The sequence below is a fragment of the Rhinoderma darwinii genome, chromosome 1 (genome assembly GCF_050947455.1).
Source record: "Rhinoderma darwinii isolate aRhiDar2 chromosome 1, aRhiDar2.hap1, whole genome shotgun sequence".
NCBI lineage: Eukaryota > Metazoa > Chordata > Amphibia > Anura > Rhinodermatidae > Rhinoderma > Rhinoderma darwinii.
The window spans coordinates 65287449-65309915 of NC_134687.1; the positions used below are offsets into that span (position 1 = coordinate 65287449).

Genomic DNA, 22467 nt, shown 5'->3' on the forward strand with positions numbered 1-22467 from the left:
ACTGACAACATGTTTCTATATGCTCATCTGCTTAAAATTCAGGAAGATCAAAAAGAGCAGTCGTGTTAGAAGAGTAACCACGGATGCTAAGGCCCCACAGAAAAAAAGTTTCAAGATGTCGCCATGGTATCTTAAAGAAGACCAGTCACCTCTCCTGACATGTCTATTTTAGTAAATAATTGTATGCCCCATGAAGTAACACATCTGGAACATATTTTCTTAGAAGTCTATGTTGTGTCCTTTCTTTTTTTTTCCACCTAGCAATGTATTAATAAATTGACAACTGGGCGTTAAGATCGGGGGGGGGGGGGGGGGGGGCTGTCCCTACACAGACTGACAATGTCCAATCAGAGCTGACAGAGTGAGACTGTGTAGGAGCACACGTCTTTGACAAGGGAAACGGTAACACCCATTTAGTCAATTAATTCACACATTTCTAGGAGGAATAACAAAGGAACGGCACATTGCACAGTTCTAGGAAAAGATGCTCCAGAATAGATATTTCATGGGGAATACAAGAATTTACTAAAATAGACATGTCAAGAGAGCGTTTAGTCTTTATCTAAATAGGTTCAAATTCTGTGCTCATTAATTTGTTTAGCTCCTGTTAAACTGTACTTTGAACTCTCTAACATCATGTCCTCTCTCTATCTGAAATTGAATCTGTCTAAAACTGAGCTCCTTGTTTTCCCACCATCTACTAACCTACTTAAAGAGGCTCTGTCACCACATGATAAGTGCCCTATCTCTTACATAATGTGATCGGCGCTGTAATGCAATTTTGACGGAGTTATGACCTATTTTAGATTTATGCTAATGACTTTCTATAGACAACTGGGCGTGTTTTTACTTTTTGACCAAGTGGGCGTTGTATAGAGAAGTGTATGACGCTAACCAATCAGCGTCATACACTTCTCTCCATTCATGTACTCAGCACATAGTGGTCTTGCGAGATCACAATGTGCTGTCACTTACTCACACATTAACGTTACTGAAGTGTCTTGAAAGTGAATAGACATCACCTCCAGCCAGGACGCTATGTCTATTCGCAATCCCGACACTTCGGTAACGTTTGTGTGGGACTTACTCACACAGCTCATCGAGATCACGCTGTGCTGTCATTACGTCCCACACAAACGTTACCGAAGTGTCGGGAGTGTGAATAGAGATCGCGTCTTGGCTGGAGGTGATGTCCATTCAGGTGGAAAACAAGGGGAGGAATCCTCCAGCTCACCTGACACAAAGTTGGGTGTCGCTGTCAGCGCCTGGATCTTTTTCGTGTCGGCACACGATGCAGGAACAGAGGTAACAAGGAGGTTAGGTCCAGCGCTTCGGTAGAGATAAAATGGAAAAGTTTTTTCCAGTTTTAATTGAGTTTTCATTAAAAGTCCATTAGAATATGGTCCTGATGTGTAGATAGGGGGAAAATATAATCCTGTGAAGCCTACGCGTTTCGGACGATAGCGACGTCCTTAGACTTGGCTGTAGTGTGTTTTGAAACTGGCGCGCTGGCAGATTTATACTATGTCCGGGGTAACAGCTGAGTCCTGATTGCGTTCCACGACTCTGCGTGTCACCTGGAACGCAACCCGGAAGTGGGGTGATGTTAGCGTTTCATATCTTGTAAGTATTCGTCATTTGTTATGCAGCATGATCCGCAAAGCATCTTGTAATCGTTTATTTAGTGATATTTTAAAGTTTTGTCTTGTTGGATGTATAACTGAATTGCTAATGAAGATTGTAGTATAGATCGTCATTGGTAATCACATGTGCGTTCCAGGTCACGTGACCATGTGGAACGCAAACATGCAAAACGAATCGCTACGTGCAGTCTGGACGAACAAATGTCATCCTGGTACGATCACACATGATGGGTAAGTATTTGATTTCTTTATACTTGTCAAGACTTATACATAAGTAATGTTTGGTAGAAAATGTCAATACTGGTGTGACTGTATCTATAGGCATGGCTGTTTACCAATCGGATAAAAAAAAATTTGTTATGGTGTTGGTATGACAGAGAATGGCCAGTTTGAAGTATCTTGCGCATCTAGAATTCAATTTTCACTGATTTATGTCATTGGATCATAAGTGCACGTGTAAGGAAAAGTGAGATGAAGGCTAAAATCTATAGTGTGGGGGTGTAATGCATGTCAATCAGCATATGTTATGCATGCACCACGGGGAGTGATTGTTAAAATCGAGAGTATATGGAGAAACTCTAATAGGAACAAGATGTCAAAATATATTATATTGGATCTTATGATGAGTTGTTGGGACTGTGTATGGAGAGGTGGTGTGACCCTGGTTGCCTCACTCATAGATTAATATTGGAACATAAGTTCCTTTCTTAGATTGAGGCCATCTGGAAATCTTGTTTTTAATCTATAAATCCAGTAGGCTTCTCTTAGGTGGGTTTTATTTTTTATGTCTCCTCCTCTTTTGGGCTGGTGAATTTTTTCGATAGCGTAGCAACGAAAGGTTTTGGTTGTCCTATTGTGTTTGTGTATGAAATGTTTTGATGCGTTGGAGATGTTCACAATATTCGGATTCCTGACATAACTTAGGTGTTCCAGTATTCTAGTTTTTAATTTCCGGTTTGTGCAACCCACATATTTCAAAAGGCACTCTGTACACTCAATTATATAGATAACTGATTCCGTGTTACAATTAATGTAATTTTGAATGATAAATGTGTCTGTTTGACTTTCAAAGCACTTCAGTAATGTTAATATGTGAGTAAGTGACAGCACATTGTGATCTCGCAAGATCACGATGTCTGAGTATGTACTGGAGAGAAATGTATGACACTGATTGGTCACTGATTGGTCAGTGTCATACACTTCTCTCCACAACGTCCACTTGGTCAAAAAGTAAAAACACGCCCAGTTGTCTATTAAGAAAGTCATTAGCATAAATCTAAAATAGGTCATAACTCTCTCAAAATTGATAGTTTTTCAAAATAAAAACCACTGTTGTTATCTACATTACAGCGCCTATCAGATTATGTAGAAGATAATGTGGTGACAGAGCCTCATTAAACCGGAGGTCTCCATCTCAGTGTGTGGCACTACCATAACTCCCAGGCAGCATGCCCGTTGTCTTGGGGTTATTTTGACTCAGATCTTTCCTTTACTTCACGCATTCAATCACTTTCATGCTCCTGTTAGTTTCACCTTAAAACATCTCCAGAATCTACCCTTTTCATACTGTGGAAACAGCCTAAACTCTCATTGTCACTCTGATTCACTCTCGTCTTGATTACTGTAACTCATTGCTAATCGGTCTTACACTCACTAAACTCTCCCATTTCCAATCGATCCTTAATTCAGCAGCCAGGCTTATCTTTCTGACCAACCGCTACACCAACGCCTCTACCCTCTGCAAGTCACTGCACTGGTTGCCCATACCATTCATAAATACATTTAAACATATTACTCTCACCCACAAAGCTCTCCACAGTGCTGCACCATCTTACATCTCCTCCCTCATCTCTGTCTACCACCCTACTCGTGCTCTATGTTCTGCCAACGACCTCAGATTAACATCTGCCATAATGCGAACCTCCCACTCCAGTCTCCAGTATTTTTCTCATGCTGCACCAGTTCTCTGGAATGCGCTACCACAGACAATCAGATTAATTCTCAACTTCCATTGTTTTAGACTTGCCCTGAAAACACATCTTTTTAGACAGGCCTATAACATTCCCTAATCTAACGCCTTTCCCTGGCCCCCTTTACATTAGTAATGAGGCCCCTTCATTCAGCAGTATCCCCCACACTCCTTGCACCCTAATGCACTTCTTGTCTGTCATACACTGACACTGGCTGGTGACCGGCTCATGCAGCTTTATGTGTAGTACCCCATATGTAATAATAATAATAATAATAATAATAATAATAATAATCTTTATTTATATAGCGCCAACATATTACGCAGCACTTTACAATTTAGAGGGAACATGAAACAAACAATATCAGACATTACATAGTGACAAAGTTCATTTACAATTCAAACCTGGGGAGTGAGGACCCTGCTCGCAAGAGTTTACAATCTATGAGGACATAAGGGAGACACAAAGTGTAATAGTGTTTGTTCTGTACAATGGTCCGGCCATTTTTATACACATGCGGTGGTAACATAAAGCTGCATGAGCCGGTCACCAGCCAGTATCCGTGTATGACGGACATGAAGAGAGGGAGTGTGAGGGAATCTTATTATGATGACTAATCTAAAAGGAGGGCCATGGAAAGGAGTCAGATTAGGGAATGTATAAAAGATGGCTGGACCATTGTACTTAAGCATTTTTTGCACTTTGTGTCTCCCTTATTTCCTCAGATTGTAAACTCTTGCGAGCAGGGTCCTCACTCCTCTTGTTTGAATTGTACATTAGTTTTGTCAATATGTAATGTCTGATTTTGTCTGTACAATGTTCCCCCTGAACTGTAAAGTGCTGCGGAATATGTTGGTGCTTTATAAATAAAAATTATTATTATTATTATTAACTCAATAATAACACAGTGTGCAGTTAGCTCCCTCTAGTGGAGGCTATAAGCAGCCAGAACTTTATGTTTTACATTTATGTCTATGCAGGGGATTTGGAGCTGTGTAAATGGAGCTCCAACTACTATGTTAAATGAATCAGCACAGAATTTTGGTCCTACAAACGGAAACCTAAATGGTGGACATTCAGTTTAAGTAAAAAATATTGTTCTATGTAATAAAACCTTTTGCAAGTATAGACTGTTTGAATTGGCAGTCAAATTAGAAAGATTGGACTTCTTGGCACCAAATGCTGCTGGGCTCCATAAAACGTTATTGTCTGAAATGCTCACAGTCTATAGCAGACAATCATTTCCAAGACTAGATTACAATGTAACTATAATTACATAGTAGATAAACTTGAAAAATAACCCAGGTCCCACTTAATCCTACCATGATAATTGAGAGGAAAGCAAAAACTTCCATGAGGCAGATACCAACTGCCTCATTAGTGGAAAAATTCCTCCCCGACCCAAAATCTGGCAATCAAAATAAATCTCTGGGTCAACAACCCTGAACCTAGTACTCATAACTTGTAAAATTATATTTTCAAGAAGGCATCCGGGCCCCCTGTGAACTTGCTGAATGAACCAACCATCACAAGATCCTGTGGCAGAGAGTTCTATAGTCTCACTGCTCTTACAGTAAAGAATCCCTGTCTTTAATGATGGTGAAACATTCTTTCCTCTTGAAATAGAGGTTGCCCCCTTGTCATGGTTACAGGTACTGTAGGTGGCCTGACCCCAACAGGTCCAAGTTGCACAACAACATACCAACAGGATATGTTTAGTAGTAGTTGGCGTTTAAGCTTTATCAAGAAAACAGTTTCCCCATTAGTAAAATAATTGAGGAGGCAGGGTCAGACCGGACAATCCGACATTATAATGTGTCCTACCAATGCCAGTAGATTTAGCAATTTAGGTTTAAAGGGCTTGTTCCATTAAAACAGGGCTTGTTCCATTAAAACAACCCTTGTCCATATGCCCAATTAGGGGGCCCAACACTCAATACCCCCTATTAGCCCAAACAGATAGCTCTCTGGACTCAGCGTAACCATGTATTACACTGTTGCCAATTCATATGAATGGGCAACATGTAATGCAAAGTTTACTCTGCAGCGGTCACTGCAGGAGAAATATGCGGCCACCTGCAATACCCAGGTAATACCAGCTGATCGCAGGGGTTTTCATCTGGCATATACCTGAGATTGCCTGTGTACAGTGACAACAGTAGAGGAGGTGATCAATAGCTCGGAATGAAGGGAGTAAAATTTAGAATGTACTCCAAAGTTTTTTAGGATAGGAAAGTAAAAAGATTGTGCAAAGCCACACAGAGGAGCCGCGATGCGGCTGAAAACCGTGCTGACATGTGAGTTTACTGTAAATTGGCGTGGTATTTAAATTGATTGCTATGTGCGGACGATTTTGCAACTAAACAGCAGTTTGACCTGCAAAACCACATGGCCATTAACAAAAAAACTGCTGTTTGGCTGTAAAATTGTTCTGCCATTAACAATCAATTTAAAAAATTGATGCAATTTGTGGTCAAACCACAAGCTGGCGCGAATTTTATGCGCTTCTCAGACACCACTCGTATGGGCCTTAGCTCTTTGTATTCCATATATATAACCATATAGAACTAAAGCATTAAGGCACATTTACACGGGCCAATTATGAGGCACACGAGCATTCATATGAACACTTGTTCCCGATCATTGCCCTGTGTAAACAGGGCAACGATCATCTGATGAACGCACAAACGAACAGAAAATATTATCGTTGTTGGCAGCATATCTCCCTATAGTAACGATCGCTTTTCCTCAAACATTGCCTCTTGTGAAAGGAGCAAACGAGCGCCAATCGACGAACGGTCTCGTTGATCGCACTGGTTTACACGGCCCCTGTTGGGCCGTATAAGACGACCCTTATGTGAAATCTCATATACTGTATTTTTCTTCTAATGTACAAACATCTCAGGTAAGCATTTAATGAAAAATTTGTGTGAACATTTGTATTACAGACAGGCGAGCCACAGACCCTCAAGTGTGTACACCAATTAAATAGAAAACAATGGAAGATTTCAGGGTTTTATATTCATATTGAAACCCTTTATCACTTTTAGTCAGTTTTATGTTTCATCTACATGGGATTTTTTTTTTTTTTTATTGCTATGAAGATATTACGGCACTGATGGATTGTGTCTATTACTGATAGAACATGGGTGCTTTGATTCAGTTATACATTGTGGTTATAACTTAATAATTGCTAAAAAGTAATTAGTCTGAGGTTTTGTTCTCATACAAGTTAGTAAAATTGATACTCTTGAGCGTTACATAAAAATAAAGTGATTCCAGATAATAATCCGTTTGCTACTCCATAGGACAGCCACAGTTTCACAGCTAGATTCGTCACTAAGTATATAGTATGTCTTGTAGTTATTACTACTGTGCATTCTCTGTATAAACCACTGCGAGGAAACAAAGAAGAATCCTCCTCACTATACGTACAGATAGAGTGTCAGGGATGCTTTACATAGCATGATAGAAGATTTTTTTAAAGGGCATATGGATGTCATCGTAGGGGTACCCAATCGAGAACAGAGAGTGGTTTGTAAGAGTGGCATTACAAGGACTGCCATTCATTTGTATGGTCTCCATGTAATGCTACACATCCCATTTTGTGGCTGCAGCAGGGAAGATGTATACATAGATGCTGCTTCCTCTGGTGATAACAGCTGATAACCTTTTTGCTCATTTTCTTTTTGATATGTTTTCTTTTGAAATCTTGTGATGTCTAACAGATTCCCTATCCAAATTTTATGACTCCACAAAGGATGTGGTTATTAATTCTTTGCTGTAAAACAACAAATCTAAAAAACAAAATCACATGAGATTTACTTTGGAGGATATAACTAGCTAGCTACACCACTTCATGTATTCTATGAAAACATACCTTACTAAGTGTAAAATGGTCACTAACATTTCGACAAACTTTGCATAAATCAACAGTAAAAGCGAACAAAAAACTTTCAAATATATCTTAATAGAGAAAAATGCCTCTTTCGCCACTTATCAATCCCCCCTCCGCTGTGCCTCCTGCACTGATCAATCACTCTCATTTTACTTCTAAAATCCACCTTGAGAGATGAAATGGAATATCAGCTCACTGAGGGATCAGGTTACATGCTGACCACAGAAGTCTATGGAGAAGGGAGAGGGAGAAATAAGCAGGAGCAGAGTGAGAGAGACACACACAGAGAAACTGCTACAGCTTCCTAGTGAGTGTTTCATCTCCCCCCCCCCCCAGGGCAGGATTAAAAACTACACTGCTCATTACTGCTGTTTAATGTCCTCCATGCTGCTGCAGCTTCTATACACACATATATATATATATATATATATATATATATATATATATATATATATATACATATATATGATAGATAGAGATAGGAGAGCAGGATTCTCCTCTTCTATGTGTGTAGTGTATAGAAGACATGATAGCAGTTAGGCCCCACCCACTAGCTCATAGAAAACCGAGACTTAGTTAACTACTTTAAATTAAAAAGATTTAGACTACATAAAAGAATACATAATTTCACTTCTAAATAAGGGACTAAAAAGCTAAAAAGATTTTTGAAATTCACAAAGGAGATGAGAAAGTGAAATCATATGTCGTTGTGGTTAACAATAGATATTTTAGAGAAAGCCTTGAAATATTTTAAGAAAATGTAAGAATGAATTTCATAGACAAACCAAATGATGTTGCAGATTTTATAAGTTGCTTTAGGTACAGATTTGCCATAAAATACTTTGTTCAAATGCATTGCCAACAGAATGTTATTGGATTCGGCCAAGATTTAGGCATGGAGTACTCAGCTTGTGAACATGACCTTAATGGAAATTATTTTAAATGGCTGAAGACCATATGACTTAGTTCCTTGACCAAATTAAGCCTAATTTAAAAATTATTTATATGGTCACCAGAAGTCAAAGCCAACTTTTTTAAATTTAAAGGAGTTTTCCCATCAGGGACATTTATGACATATCCACAGGATACCTCTGGGACCTGCACCTATCTCTAGAACGGGGCCCCCTAAACTCTGTTCTACCGCTCTGTGTTGGGGCTGAAGAATGTGATTTCTGACCATGAAGTAGAAAGTAATGTTTCGGTAACTCCAATAGTAGTGAATGACAGTTATGGAAACCGCGTAGCATGCGAGCTACGCTGTTTCCGTAACTACCATTCAGTTCTATGGTACTTACGGGAACAGCGTAGCTTAGTGAGCTACTCTGTTTTTTTCTTCATGGTCGGGAATCATGTCAGCCACAACACAGAGCAGTAGAATCGGGTTTAGGGGGCCCCGTTGTAGTGATAGGTGCGGGTCCCGTAGGTGGGACCTGCATCTATCTGACGTTTATGACATATCCTGTGGATATGTCATAAATGTCCCTGATGGGAAAACCCCTTTAATTATTGATAAGAATTGTAACTGATGCAAGATGACATACATCCATTCCTACGTTGCGGTAGCTGCATTTGGACAAAGCCATACTCACATGCCATGGCCAATAGCAGCACGATTTTCCCTGTGATACCACAGTATTAATGGCAAAATCGTGTGGCTATTGCCCACCATATGTGTATTGAAACACAGAATTCAGATATGCCATTTTTCTGCAGTTTTTTTAACATGAAAACTGCACATTTTCATACATTTTTCGGGCTCTGGTGCCACCGCTGCAGAGCTTGATATGCCCCTGGCTGCACGATTGTTCCTCTGGCAGTGCATGTTACAAGTCACCATTGCTGAGGCTGAGCTCTGTGTTGCCGGCACTGATGTGACATCATTACGTTATCCCAGCGCCGGCAAAATAGAGCTCCCTGCCCTTCCCATAATGCAACCCTAACTACAGGTGTATGTTATTGGAGGGGCGATTCAGATCAATGCAATAGATTGTCTTTATAACTAGCCAAACTCTTTTAGGGTGCACATTTACACAAAGTGTCAGTTTGCCACGTTCTAAACCACATTAAATTTTACTGAGAATTACCATGGTTTTATCAATGCACTTTTTGAACACGGGTTTTTTATATTTTTCCCGTGTTTACCGCGTTGAAAACCCCTAGGTAATGTATCCCCTATCTCTTGTGTCAAAATCCGATCCTCCTATGAGGATGTACAAAAAAAGATGTACGAGAGTGCAGATCTCCAGAACATGAAGTACTGGGGGCCTAATATTTTTTCAACAATTAGAAGAAAACACAAATTGTGATTCCTGGGTGGAAAAAAGTTTTGCATTCACCAACATTGTCCTATTGCTAATAAGACCACCCAAAACCTCTGCTTTAGTAGTCCTGTGAAACAAAAAGAGAGGCTGTAGGCCTAATCGGAAGGAAATCTGAAATGCTCTTTAAAGGGACGGTGACTATTGTTTGATTCATTTAGCGAAATATTTGGCACTTCATGTCGGGTTTCCAAAGTAATTCTCCCATTATCCAGACCGCACTGGCTTCATTACAAGGCAAGTGCTTAGCAACAACATCCTTTGCTAAGAAAACAGGAATTTCCCATGACAAAGGCAGCAGAACATGGTGTGCAATGCAAGTTATTACACAAGGGCAGCTTTGCCCCCTGGCGATGTAAGCTAGATTAAGGTCGCCATTGTCACACTATGACACCCAACAAATTCTTCCACCATGTAAGTTGTAGTTCTACTGCTTAACAAAGGACTGCAGGGTGAACCATCTACTCAGATCAGCCTTCATGAGCTGAGATTACTATGCAGGTCTCCATAAAATCACTGCCTATGGCCCAAAATGATTGGTCTGAGGGAGACTTCTGTGGCTACGAGGCATTATATGACTGACGGTAGACATGAATCAGTACTAGCATTTTACCGTAGCGTAAAAACCTAATAAAGAATCCAAAATGGAAAGCTGTATGTAAACAGGAGGACCTGAGAACCAACTGCAATCCATGCATATGAGCTCAGGTATATAGGAAAGATATGATGTGGATCAGTACTCACCTAGGAGACCTTTACAACATCTGCACGTGTGATAGAACCAACTAGTGTCTTAGCTCTATCGTATTTACTGCATAAGTTCGAAAACCCTAAGAGCCGTCTACAGTGACTATATCCTGAGGTGTCATTGTCCCGGCTCACATCACCAAGGTTACACACAATAAATAAATCAAATAATTACTGCCCTGTCAGTGCCCCAACAAATGAGCCTCTTTGCAATGTCTAATACTGCCAAGAATGGGTTGTGCCGGACACACGCAGAGGAGGTAATGAAGAAAGAAATGCACTTTGTGATCCATAAAATGAAGATATTAGTCATCTAATAACAAACCTGTGATTAGAAACAGCAGCAGGTCATCTACAAGGCGGGGAGGAAGCAGGGAGATCAGTATGTACACATGCAGCATCTCCAGTCTTCACTCAAGAACTGTGAAAGCGACTGCTGTGAGGACCGCCCCCCACACCAAAAATACTCGCAGCCCTCCTTCCACCCTGCTTCTCTGAAGGTTAATGCATTTCTTACACAAATTCACTTGTACAGGTTGTATGGTACACAACGCGTGGGGAGATGCTGACAGGAGCCGCGAGACATTTAAACCATCGCCATTAATGACTGCTAATTGTTGTCACCTTTATCGATTGATCTCTGTGTAGCGAGCAAGTAGCCTCCCGAGACAAGAGAGCAAACTATGCACTTTGTAATGTTAAACATGTGCTGCAAGTCCATGCACTGCTTTATGGCATCAGGAGCGGTAGATATGATCATTACCATGAAATGAATTCAGCGCATGCAATGAAAAGGTCTATAAATGACAACTCGTATAAAACAACATTAAAGGGGCTCTGTCACCACATTATAAGTGCCCTGTCTCCTATATAAGGAGATGGGCGCTGTAATGTAGGTGACAGTAATGCTTTTTATTTTAAAAAAACGATCTATTTTCACAATGTTAGGAGCGATTTTGGTTTATGCTAATGAGTTCCTTAATGCCCAAGTGGGCGTATTTTTACTTTCGACCAAGTCGGCGTTGTACAGTGGAGTGTATGACGCTGACCAATCGGCATCATGCACTCCTCTCCATTCATTTACACAGCAGAATCGCGTTCTTACTAGAACATGATCTGCAGCCACATACACAGCGATTCTGCTTGATTAACGTTAATCTAGTGTCCTGATAATGAATACACATGACCATCCAGCCTGGACGTCATGTGTACTCAGAATCCTGACACGTCTGAATCTTTTCCGATTGGTCAGCATCATACACTCCTCTGTACAACGCCCACTTGGTCGAAAGTAAAAATATGCCCACTTGGGCATTAAGCAACTCATTAGCATAAACCAAAATCGCTCCTAACGTTGTGAAAATAGATCGTTTTTTAAAATAAAAAGCATTACTGTCACCTACATTATAGCGCCCATCTCCTTATGTAGGAGACAGGACACTTATAATGTGGTGACAGAGCCTCTTTAAGGGCTCATGTACAAGACAGCATAAATATACGATGCCATACAACATACAGCACCACTGAAGTTTTGTATGGTATCGGATATTATTATATAGTGTTCAGAACGGTTACTGTATTTGTTCCATTTAGTTCCGTATGGATACTGTATAAAAATAGACAGATAACTTTTTTCCTCTGATGCACCTGTAGTTTAGGGGCAAACAATGGTCCTCATATGGTACCCAATACGGAGGTTTCTCACAGATATGAATAAATGGATCCAAGTTTTTTAAGTCTCCACTGACCTCTACACGAGAAGATTGACATCAAAATGGCATCTGATAAAACATGGCATGAGTCTTTACAGCAGCAACGGGATGGAGTATAAAAATCTCTGTGTGAGCATAAGGGCATGACCAGACGTGGCGGAATTGCTCTGGAATTCCGCTGCGGACAGTCCGCTGTGGAAATCCGCAGCGTACACGTTTCTCCATTGCTTTCCAAAGCTTTTTAGTGAGGTTCGTTTACACGTTGCGGAAAACTCCGCTGCGGACCATAGGCTGCGGTGCGGAATTTGGTGTCCGCAGCATACACTGGTTGTTGCGGACGTGTAGCGGACTTGTTGCGGACTCATTGCGGAATTTCTCCATTGACTTCAATGGAGAGTCAAAATTCCGCAATGAAGTCCGCAGATGTTATGTGTGTGTGTGTGTGTGTGTGTGTGCGTATTTGTTTTACGAACATGACATTTCTTCATTCTGGCTGGACCTATGTATTTCTAGGTCTACAGCCAGACTGAGGCCCCATGTACACTAACGTAAAAACGCCCGTAATCACGGGCATTACTTTATCACATTATTACGGCACGGGCAGGCCCATAGAAGTTAATGGGGCTCTTGTAATTACGGGTGACTACGTGTGTGCACCCGTAATTACGAGAGCGTTGCTAGGCGACGTCAGGAGATAGTCACTGTCCAGTGTGCTGAAAGAGTTAAACGATCGGCAGTAACTGTTTCAGCACCCTGGACAGTGACTTCCGATCACAATATAGATTAACGTGTTAAAAAAATAGAAGTTCCTACTTACCGAGAACTCCCTGTTTCTTCCTCCAGTCCGGCCTCCCGGGATGACGTTTCAGTCCAAGTGACGGCTGCAGCAAATCACAGGCCAATCACAGGCTGCGGCGGTCACATGGCTGCCGCGTCATCCAGGGAGGTCGGGCTGGATGTTGAAAGAGCGAAGCGTCACCAAGACAACGGCTGGGTAAGTATGAATTTCTTTTACTTTTACTAGGGAAAGGGCTGCCCCTTCTCTCTATCCTGCACTGATAGAGAGAAGGGAAGTACTTTCACCTCAATACGCAACGGCTAGTCCGCATCAATTTAATGCCCATTTTAGGCAGAGCCGCAACAGAATCTGCAACGCAGATTATGTGCGGCATTGATGCGGACAGTGGCGGAAGAAATACGCCACGTCTGGTCATGCCCTCAGACATCGCATGAAGGAATGGGAACCTTAAGATAGGATAACATTAGTGCCGTACCCCAAACCCGTACCACAAAGACCTTGTCAGGATCTATAACACGGTTTTGTACATGGGGCCTACGTAACATTTACCAATAGAATAAATATTCGCTTTTTGTGTCATCAATCTATATTACATACAGAAAGACGTACAGTTTTGCATAGATTTATGTTGAGTACATGAAGAATATCTGCCTGGCGTGTTCCATTTTTATACGTGATACACCCACACATGCAGCAGACACTACACAAGTCACATTCTGCACACGATGTAGAACTATGTTTTATAACATAGAGGGATTTTACTTTTTAAAAACAAAACTTGTACATTTACACTGTCAAACTTGATTCTAGATTGACCAAAAAACAAACAAAAAAACAGGGACCTGTATAAAGATCGTAGGTAGCGTAATAAGTATTGTCTAGACTGGATTGTTGGAAACGCTGAGCTGTTTTTATGCACGTCCCCTTATATGTGGGTGAGACCCGTTTATATAACCCATTTACCTCCTTGTCGTTTTTTACCTACGTTTAACATATGCACCGAGAAAAAGCACCTGTTAAACGCAGGCTGTCACAGATGGCAGCACTTTAGACTTTAATGGTATCCATTAAAATAAATACATACATCAACTGGGGTCATGATGTATGTATAGAACGGATACCATTATAGTCTATGGGTGACGGATGCCACTATTAGGCATTCATTTAACAAATTCGTCACCCATAGACTATATTGGTATCCGTTTAACGGATATGTAATGAAATGCTATTGGAAAGCTCATGATGTATTCGTTCAATGAATGCCTGTGACATATACCATACAGTGGCATAGGTCACCCATAGGCTCCCATGTTAAGAAAAAAGTGTACCACATGAGATGGAAATGCGTAGTCTACTACGCTATTCTATCCTTAAAAAAAAAAGAAAGAAAATAAGGAATTCCTGACGTATACCAGTCCGATGGAGGCCTAAAGGACACTCTTTTGGCCTCCTTCAGTGTTAATAGTGCACTACGGACACGTTTAGTGTGTGTATATCGGAAGCACCCCCGACGGACACACTAAACGGACATCACAAACAAGATGTGAACAGGTCCTAACAGATTTTGGAGTAGTAACAACTTAATAAACAATTCTATATTTTTATTTCTAGCTCTTGTACCCGGATTAATGTTTGTTGGAAGTCATTAAAACGTTCCTTGGCAGGTTATACATAATTTGGGATATTAAAAATACATTAATTACAGACATAACTTATGTTCATGAGTAATTGAGTTGTGAATTATAGTTCTTATATAATGTAGAGTAAAAAAGGTGAACAGTTAATACAGTTATTCACAATGCAACACTGTTGGATGCTGTGAGTGTTGGATGTACTTAGTTTTCGACCACTGTGTTATGCTCCAAGCAAGTTCTCTAGAGCACCAGTAGGGTCATGTTACAATTGGTGGATGACTAATTTGGTAACGTCAACCATTCAAGAGATTCTATTTCTGTTTTCTCTCTTTATTTGGTCTAACTAATAAAAGGTCTAGAACCCATGTTATGTCATTTAGAGTACGGTCGCACGCAGCGGCGTCCGCATGCACCCAAAACCCCACTTGCTTGCTTGCTTGGACCACACGATTTTGGCAGGTAAAATAGGTCCGATCGGGAGTAGAGTAACTTTAGAGGGACACTTTAAGGCCCCATGCACACCCTCGTGACATACGGTGATATATTGGTGATATACGTTCCGCATGTAAGCAGTAGTTCACGGACCGAACCCAGTGCGGGAAGGAACACTACTAGCATCATAGTTATGTACGATGTCAGGAGTCACTGCCTTGCTGCGGGAAAACTGTCCTGTACTGTAATCATGTTTTCAGCATGGGACAGTAGTTCCGCGGGGAGGCAGTGACTCACAGCATCATACATAACTATGATGCTAGAAGCCCGGCTCCCTGAACTGTGTTCAGTCAGGGAAACGCGCCGACATGCGGACCGTGTATCATGTACCGAACATGGTCGTGTGCATGGGGCCTTAGAGTCCAGAGCAGTGGGTGAGTTCTCTATACATTGGCATTTCATTATTTGGCTGCCACAGCAGCTTCAGCTCTTCTAGTTGACCTAGAAAGCAGAACATAGTATTACCACCATACAAAATTGGTCACATTTCAGTTAAATAAAAAATAAAATAAAAAAGAAAGGGGTTTCTAGGTAAATATATATAGAACACATTGTATTTGTATGTGCTCACACTTTGTACTATGTACGTATACCTAGGATACACTGGGGCTCATGTAAGGAAACAAGAACTGGAAGTGAAAACCATAAAAACCAATCAGATATCTGCTTTTATTTGGTCTAAGAAGGTCATCAGATTGGTTGCTATCAGAAACACCTGCAGTTCTATACATCCCGAACGGTTAGTTTTTCTCGAGAATGTCCGGTGCAATAAACATAAAAGGGGTGGGGCTTATGTGATTATGAGCAGGTGTTTTTTTTTTGTTTTTTTGCAGGTGGTTTTGGGAGGCATGTGGTACATACAAGAGGTCCGCTCTATGTTAACAAACAATTAGGTAATTGCGGCCACAGTCACTTATTCTGCTCTTGGGGACCAAATTACTGCCCAATTACAAAGTATGAGCACACACACAGGGCCAGCACCAGGTGTATCTTTGTCCACGGGTGACAGAGCTCCAGTAAGTTTTCTGTCTACCCCAACCCCCTCTTGGCCATGCTTGGTGCATATTTATCCAGTGGATCCAGGCATCTGCCCAGGTTTGCCTGTCTCAGTGCTGTTTTCTGAGCAAACACAGCTTGGCAGATTACTACTGATTGTTGCCCTACCCGCGTATTGGCCTGATGAAGACGCATGTTCTGCGTTGAAACGCGTAGCCCTTCCTTTTATGCAATAAATCTATCATATGCATCATTCTACTAATCCAATTGTATAGCGCTTTCTCAAATATCCAGTTTTAACATATATGTTTTTTTGAAAACATATATATTCTTTTTTACTGCTTGTAACTATAAGGGATTGCAAAACCTGTACAGCCCCTTTAATTTCATTGTGTTTTTTTTTTTTGTAATACCATGGAGAATCCCTTTTTAATTTAAGTTGTTTCTTCACTGTAAGCAAATCCTATTGATAAATTTGGACCATCCTATATATTATAGGAACATATAGGATGGTACTTGCATTTCTCCCTTTGTTTAATATGAAATATTTGGACTAAGGAGATAATTCCAATTATACCACACCTATGATGATATTCCCAATGTTCTTGTACACTTTATACAATCAAACTATATTGTTTAGTACATTTTACCATATCTCTTTATTAACCCTAGATAACACTTTATACATAAATCCTAAGCGTGTAACTGTAATATTTACCCAATGTTTATGTGGTACTCTAAGTGCTGTAGATAAGGTTGGCCCTATATAAATAATTAGCAATTATCCATTGGTCTTTTTATATCTAAGTGACTAGCACGAGCTGATGTACCTTTAATTGTCTTATCTCATTAACTAGAATTAAAAAAAGAAGGAGCGGGTCGAGTAAAACAATTTACTATTGCATTCTTCAAAGCCCTTGAGTTACTATGCTCTGAGGATCCATAAAGTAATGCAGTTCATGCCGGCTGATAGAATTACTAGTAACTTTATTATACTGCATTATATGCTTGGTCCCGATATATTTAAATATCATTAATATACAGTGGAAACTACTTGAAATAAAAATGAATGCCGGGAGAGCATGGACATAGACATTGTGAACATAAGTATTCTATTACATGCCTTGAAAAATGACAATGTGGCATCTAATGCAGTATATTGTAATATCAGCGGTGTACATAAAAGAGAGGGGGCCACATAGCAAAAGGTCAAAATGGGCCCTGGTGCTGGGTTTTGCAACCCAGTTCAGAAAGGCCTGGTCTTGGTTTCTCCCTCCACCTCCTTTCCATGACACTTGACCCTCAAAGACACGTTCAAACATGGCGGAAATTTTTACGTTGCAGATTTTGCTGCAGATCCGCAACAATTATGCAACGAATCTGCTGCAAGACTTGCATATTTGAGGGTTTGTCCAGACATGGTGGATTTCGCAGGTGACTTGCCGCAGGTTTCAACCTCTGCATTGCAAAGGCTGAAATCCGCAGTGAAAATCCGCTGCTGCTCCGCAACAGACCGAGCATGCTACAGAATGTCATTTCCTCACCGCAAGCTATTTTCCGCTCCGTTGTTTTCTGCATTGTCTGCACTTAGTAAACTAAAAAGCTATAGAAAACAAAGTAATAAAAGTCTACTGTGGAGGGTATGCCGCAATGAAAATCCACAGCAGACTTTTATTTCTTTGTTCACATCTTTGTTGTGGAATTTGGGTTCCAAAATCCGTGTAGAAATTCTGCAACAAAGTAGAGTACAATGTTAGGCCTCATGCACACGACCGTATTTTTTCCCACCCGTAAATACTGGCGTAAATACGGGTCCGGTGTCACACGTATTCCACCTGTTTTGAACCAGTATTTACGAACCCGTGCCCGTAAATATGGGTCCTGTGTCACCCGTATTCCACCCGTATTTACGGGCACGTTTTTGGCGGCAAAATAGCACTGCACTAATCGGCAGCCCCTTCTCTCTATCAGTGCAGGATAGAGAGAAGGGACAGCCTTTTCTGTAATAAAAGTTAAAGAAATTCATACTTACCCGGCCGTTGTCTTGGTGACGCGTCCCTCTCTTCACATCCAGCCCGACATCCCTGGATGACGCGGCAGTCCATGTGACCGCTGCAGCCTGTGATTGACCTGTGATTGGCTGCAGCGGTCACATGGCCTGAAACGTCATCCAGGACGTCGGGCCGGATGTCGAGAGGGACGCGTCACCAAGGCAACGGGCGGGAGACCGGACTGGAGGAAGCAGGAAGTTCTCGGTAAGTATGAACGTCTTTTATTTTTATTTTTTACAGGTTTATACTGATCGGTAGTCACTGTCCAGGGTGCTGAAAGAGTTACTGCCGATCAGTTAACTCTTTCAGCTCCCTGGATAGTGACTATTTACTGACGTCGCTTAGCAACGCTGCCGTAATGACGGGTGCACACATGTAGCCACCCGTCATTACGAGAGCTCCATAGACTTCTATGGACTGTCCGTGCCGTTATTACGGCCTGAAATAGGACATATTCTATCTTTTTCAACGGCACGGGCACCTCCCCGTGAGAAAACGGGAAGGCACCCGTCGCCAATAGAAGTCTATGAGCCCGTTATTACGGGTCGTAATTACGACCCGTAATAACGGGAGTTTTTACGGTCGTGTGCATGAGGCCTTAGGCTGCGTTCACATCTGCGTTATACAACGATAAAAAGACAAACTGAAAGATAAGAGACCGTTTTTTTGACGGATCCGGTAAACTGATCCGTCAAAAACAAACATATTTTACCTTCCGTTGCATTCAGTCAGTCCGTCAGGTTTTTTTTTTAATTTCAAGGGATCCGCTAAAACGGATGCCACAACGCAGATGTGAATGAAGCCTTATTCTCAACGTAAAACATCCACTGTGGATTGTAGGAACGTGGCAGATTTTTAAATCTGCAGGATACCCTATCTGCGGAAATGCTGCAGATTTCAATTGCGGATTTCATTTATTGCAATGCAAGAAATAATAATCTGCAGCTAAGTGCCGCATCAAAATCAACAATGATAAGCATAATTTTTACGCCATGTGTGGACATAGCCTAATACAGATCCCTTGGAGAAGGACGTCCCGCACCAACTAGTTGTAAAGGGGACGTAAATGAGCAGGGCTGAGCACCCTTTCTTTAAGGGCCCCCTAGCAGCAGCACAGTTTACCCCTATGGTCTGTGCGGCCTTGGTAATTATAACATACTATATATGCATAAAGTCCAGGGACAGTTTGGTATAAATGTCATTACTCAGCATACACATATAGTTATCTGCACGGACATCATACATCAGAAACAGAAGCCAATGACTTGATACTAGAATTCTGACCCTATATATATATATCAGTAAATAGCATTTAGCAGTTCTACAAACCCTGAAAATCATGATACCTGCTATCTGCGAATCCAAGTTTATTCCTTATATAGGCTGCAAATATTTTTCCCAGTAGGTTTTACCCTAGAGGACAGTGTTGTATTAATCCAGTGTTTGCAGGAAATAGAAATTGAAATGACCTATTACTAATTTCCGAAGCAATGTACAACTAAATAAATGGGATGATATTTAAGATGAAATGGGTTCTATGGGATTATGATTTTACTGAGTACACTACTTTGCAATTTACAATGATTTCCGCTTCTCCCAACCTGGTTAGCGCTATATGTGCAGCATGTGTTCTGCTATACACGCTCCTGCCCATACAGATTTCTCTATGGATAAGCCATGTGCATTGATCTCTATGCACACAAGTCACCCCATAAATGTACAATTAAAGAGGACCTGTCACTAGGTCATATAAGTTGAACTGGTTAATAGACCTGAATAGCGCTGTCTCCCTCATTCCAAGACTGCTTTTCTTTTCCGTGGACCCCCGTTCCAGCAATATGACTCACTGTTGTGTTGATTTATTATTTGCTATAGTTAGCCAATGGGGTAGGGCTAGTTTCCCTGCCTCTGATGCTGACCCATCAGTGTGAGGGAGCCTGAGGGTAGCTTGGCTAACTACAGCAAATTACCCAGAGCCAACATAACAGTGGGTCATGTCTGAAATGAGGGGGGATCCTGGAAAAAAGACAAAAAGCATTGCTGGAATCAGGTTGACAGCGCTATTCAGGTCAGTAAACCAGTTCAACGCATATAACCAAGTGACAGGTCCTCTTTAAAGTCCTAACAGTATATGCTGTATGGGCGAGTGTGTGCATGGCAAAACACTTGGTGCCCATACAGCTTTGTAAAACTTGTAACAGTGTCAATTGTAAAGTTAGTGTCCAGTGTAAGAATAATGATCCCATAGACCCATTTAAAGGGGAACTGTCAGCTCTCGTGGCATGTCTTTTTTTTAAAAAAAACAACAACTTTTATTCCCCATAAAATAAAGCGTGAGCATCTTTTCTCATCATTGTGCAATTCCTCTGTTATTCCTCCTGGAAATGTATGAATAAATTGACATCTGGGTGTTACAATTCCTCTTGTTAATAGGGTGTGTGATTGGACAATGTCAGACTTAGGGCTTTTTCACATGAACGTGTTATACGTCCGTGTGATGGCCGTCAAAACAACGGCCGTCACACGCACCTATGTAATTCAATGAGGCCGTTCACATGGCCGTTCTTTCCACGGACCGTGTGAAGGGTCCATGAGAAAATAGGACAAATCCTATTTTTTCACACTTTAAGCATCCCTCCATAGACTCTAGTCTAGGGGGATGCGTGATATTGCGTCCCGCAGCGCAGAGCACGGATGCACCTCGGACGTGAAAAACTGTAGTTTTTCACGTCCGAGATACACAACCCTCGTGTGAATCCGGATCTCCCCAGAAGACAGTGTAGACCAAACCCACTGCTATAAGAAATGTGAAAATTATTGCTTGTTGCCGGTTTTAGGGCATGTTCAGACGTGGCAGAATTCTGCAGACACTCCGCATCAATGCCGCACATAATCCGTGTTGCAGATTCCGTTGCGGATTTTGCTAAAATGTTAAGTAAAATGCTGCGGATTTGTCGTTGCGGATTCAGGTGAAGAGTACATCCTGCTCTCTTTCAAACATTCCATCTCAGTCTGGGTATAGACCTCGACACACACAGGTCCAGCCAGAATGATGAAATATCCTGTTCCTGAAAGCAATCCGCAACACAACACACATTACATCTGCGGATTTCATTGCGTAATTTTTAAACTCCATTGAAGTCAATGGAGAAATTCCGCCACAAGTACGCATCAAGTCCGGAAAAGCCAGTGCATGCTGCGGACAGAAAATTCTGCACCGCAGCCTATGGTCCGCAGCGGAGTTTTCGGCAACGTCTGCACGAAGATAACTAAAAAGGTGTGGAAACCAATGGACAGACTGTCTGCTGCGATTTTCCACAACAATTCTGCCACGTCTGAACGTGCCCTAATCAGCCAAAACAGTCAATGTCTCTGTAGTCAGCTATACATACAGTGGAGGAAATAAGTATTTGATCCCTTGCTGATTTTGTAAGTTTGCCCACTGTCAAAGTCATGAACAGTCTAGAATTTTTAGGCTAGGTTAATTTTACCAGTGAGAGATAGATTATATAAAAAAAAAAAAGGAAAATCACATTGTCAAAATTATATATATTTATTTGCATTGTGCACAGAGAAATAAGTATTTGATCCCCTACCAACCATTAGGAGTTCAGCCTCCTCCAGACCAGTTACACACTCCAAATCAACTTGGTGCCTGCATTAAAGACAGCTGTCTTACATGGTCACCTGTATAGAAGACTCCTGTCCACAGACTCAATTAATCAGTCTGACTCTAACCTCTACAACATGGGCAAGACCAAAGAACTTTCTAAGGATGTCAGGGACAAGATCATAGACCTGCACAAGGCTGGAATGGGCTACAAAACCATAAGTAAGACGCTGGGTGAGAAGGAGACAACTGTTGGTGCAATAGTAAGAAAATGGAAGACATACAAAATGACTGTCAATCGACAACGATCTGGGGCTCCATGCAAAATCTCACCTCGTGGGGTATCCTTGATCCTGAGGAAGGTGAGAGCTCAGCCAAAAACTACACAGGGGGAACTTGTTAATGATCTCAAGGCAGCTGGGACCACAGTCACCAAGAAAACCATTGGTAACACATTACGCCGTAATGGATTAAAATCCTGCAGTGCCCGCAAGGTCCCCCTGCTCAAGAAGGCACATGTACAGGCCCGTCTGAAGTTTGCAAATGAACATTTGGATGATTCTGAGAGTGATTGGGAGAAGGTGCTGTGGTCAGATG

General features: G+C 41.4%; 1 protein-coding gene across 6 annotated transcripts in view; it reads right to left on the reverse strand.

The window, feature by feature from the left end:
- The window catches only part of APBB2 (amyloid beta precursor protein binding family B member 2), a 304103-nt gene that overhangs the window by 36680 nt on the left and 244956 nt on the right, over window positions 1–22467 (reverse strand). The window contains exon 1 of one of the 6 annotated variants that reach the window (XM_075859388.1): window positions 10902–11011. The exons of the other annotated variants lie outside the window; for them this stretch is intronic. The gene's annotated coding sequence lies outside the window, so the exon portion shown is untranslated. Of the gene's footprint in view, window positions 1–10901; window positions 11012–22467 lie in introns of those variants that run through there. 6 annotated transcript variants of the gene reach the window in all.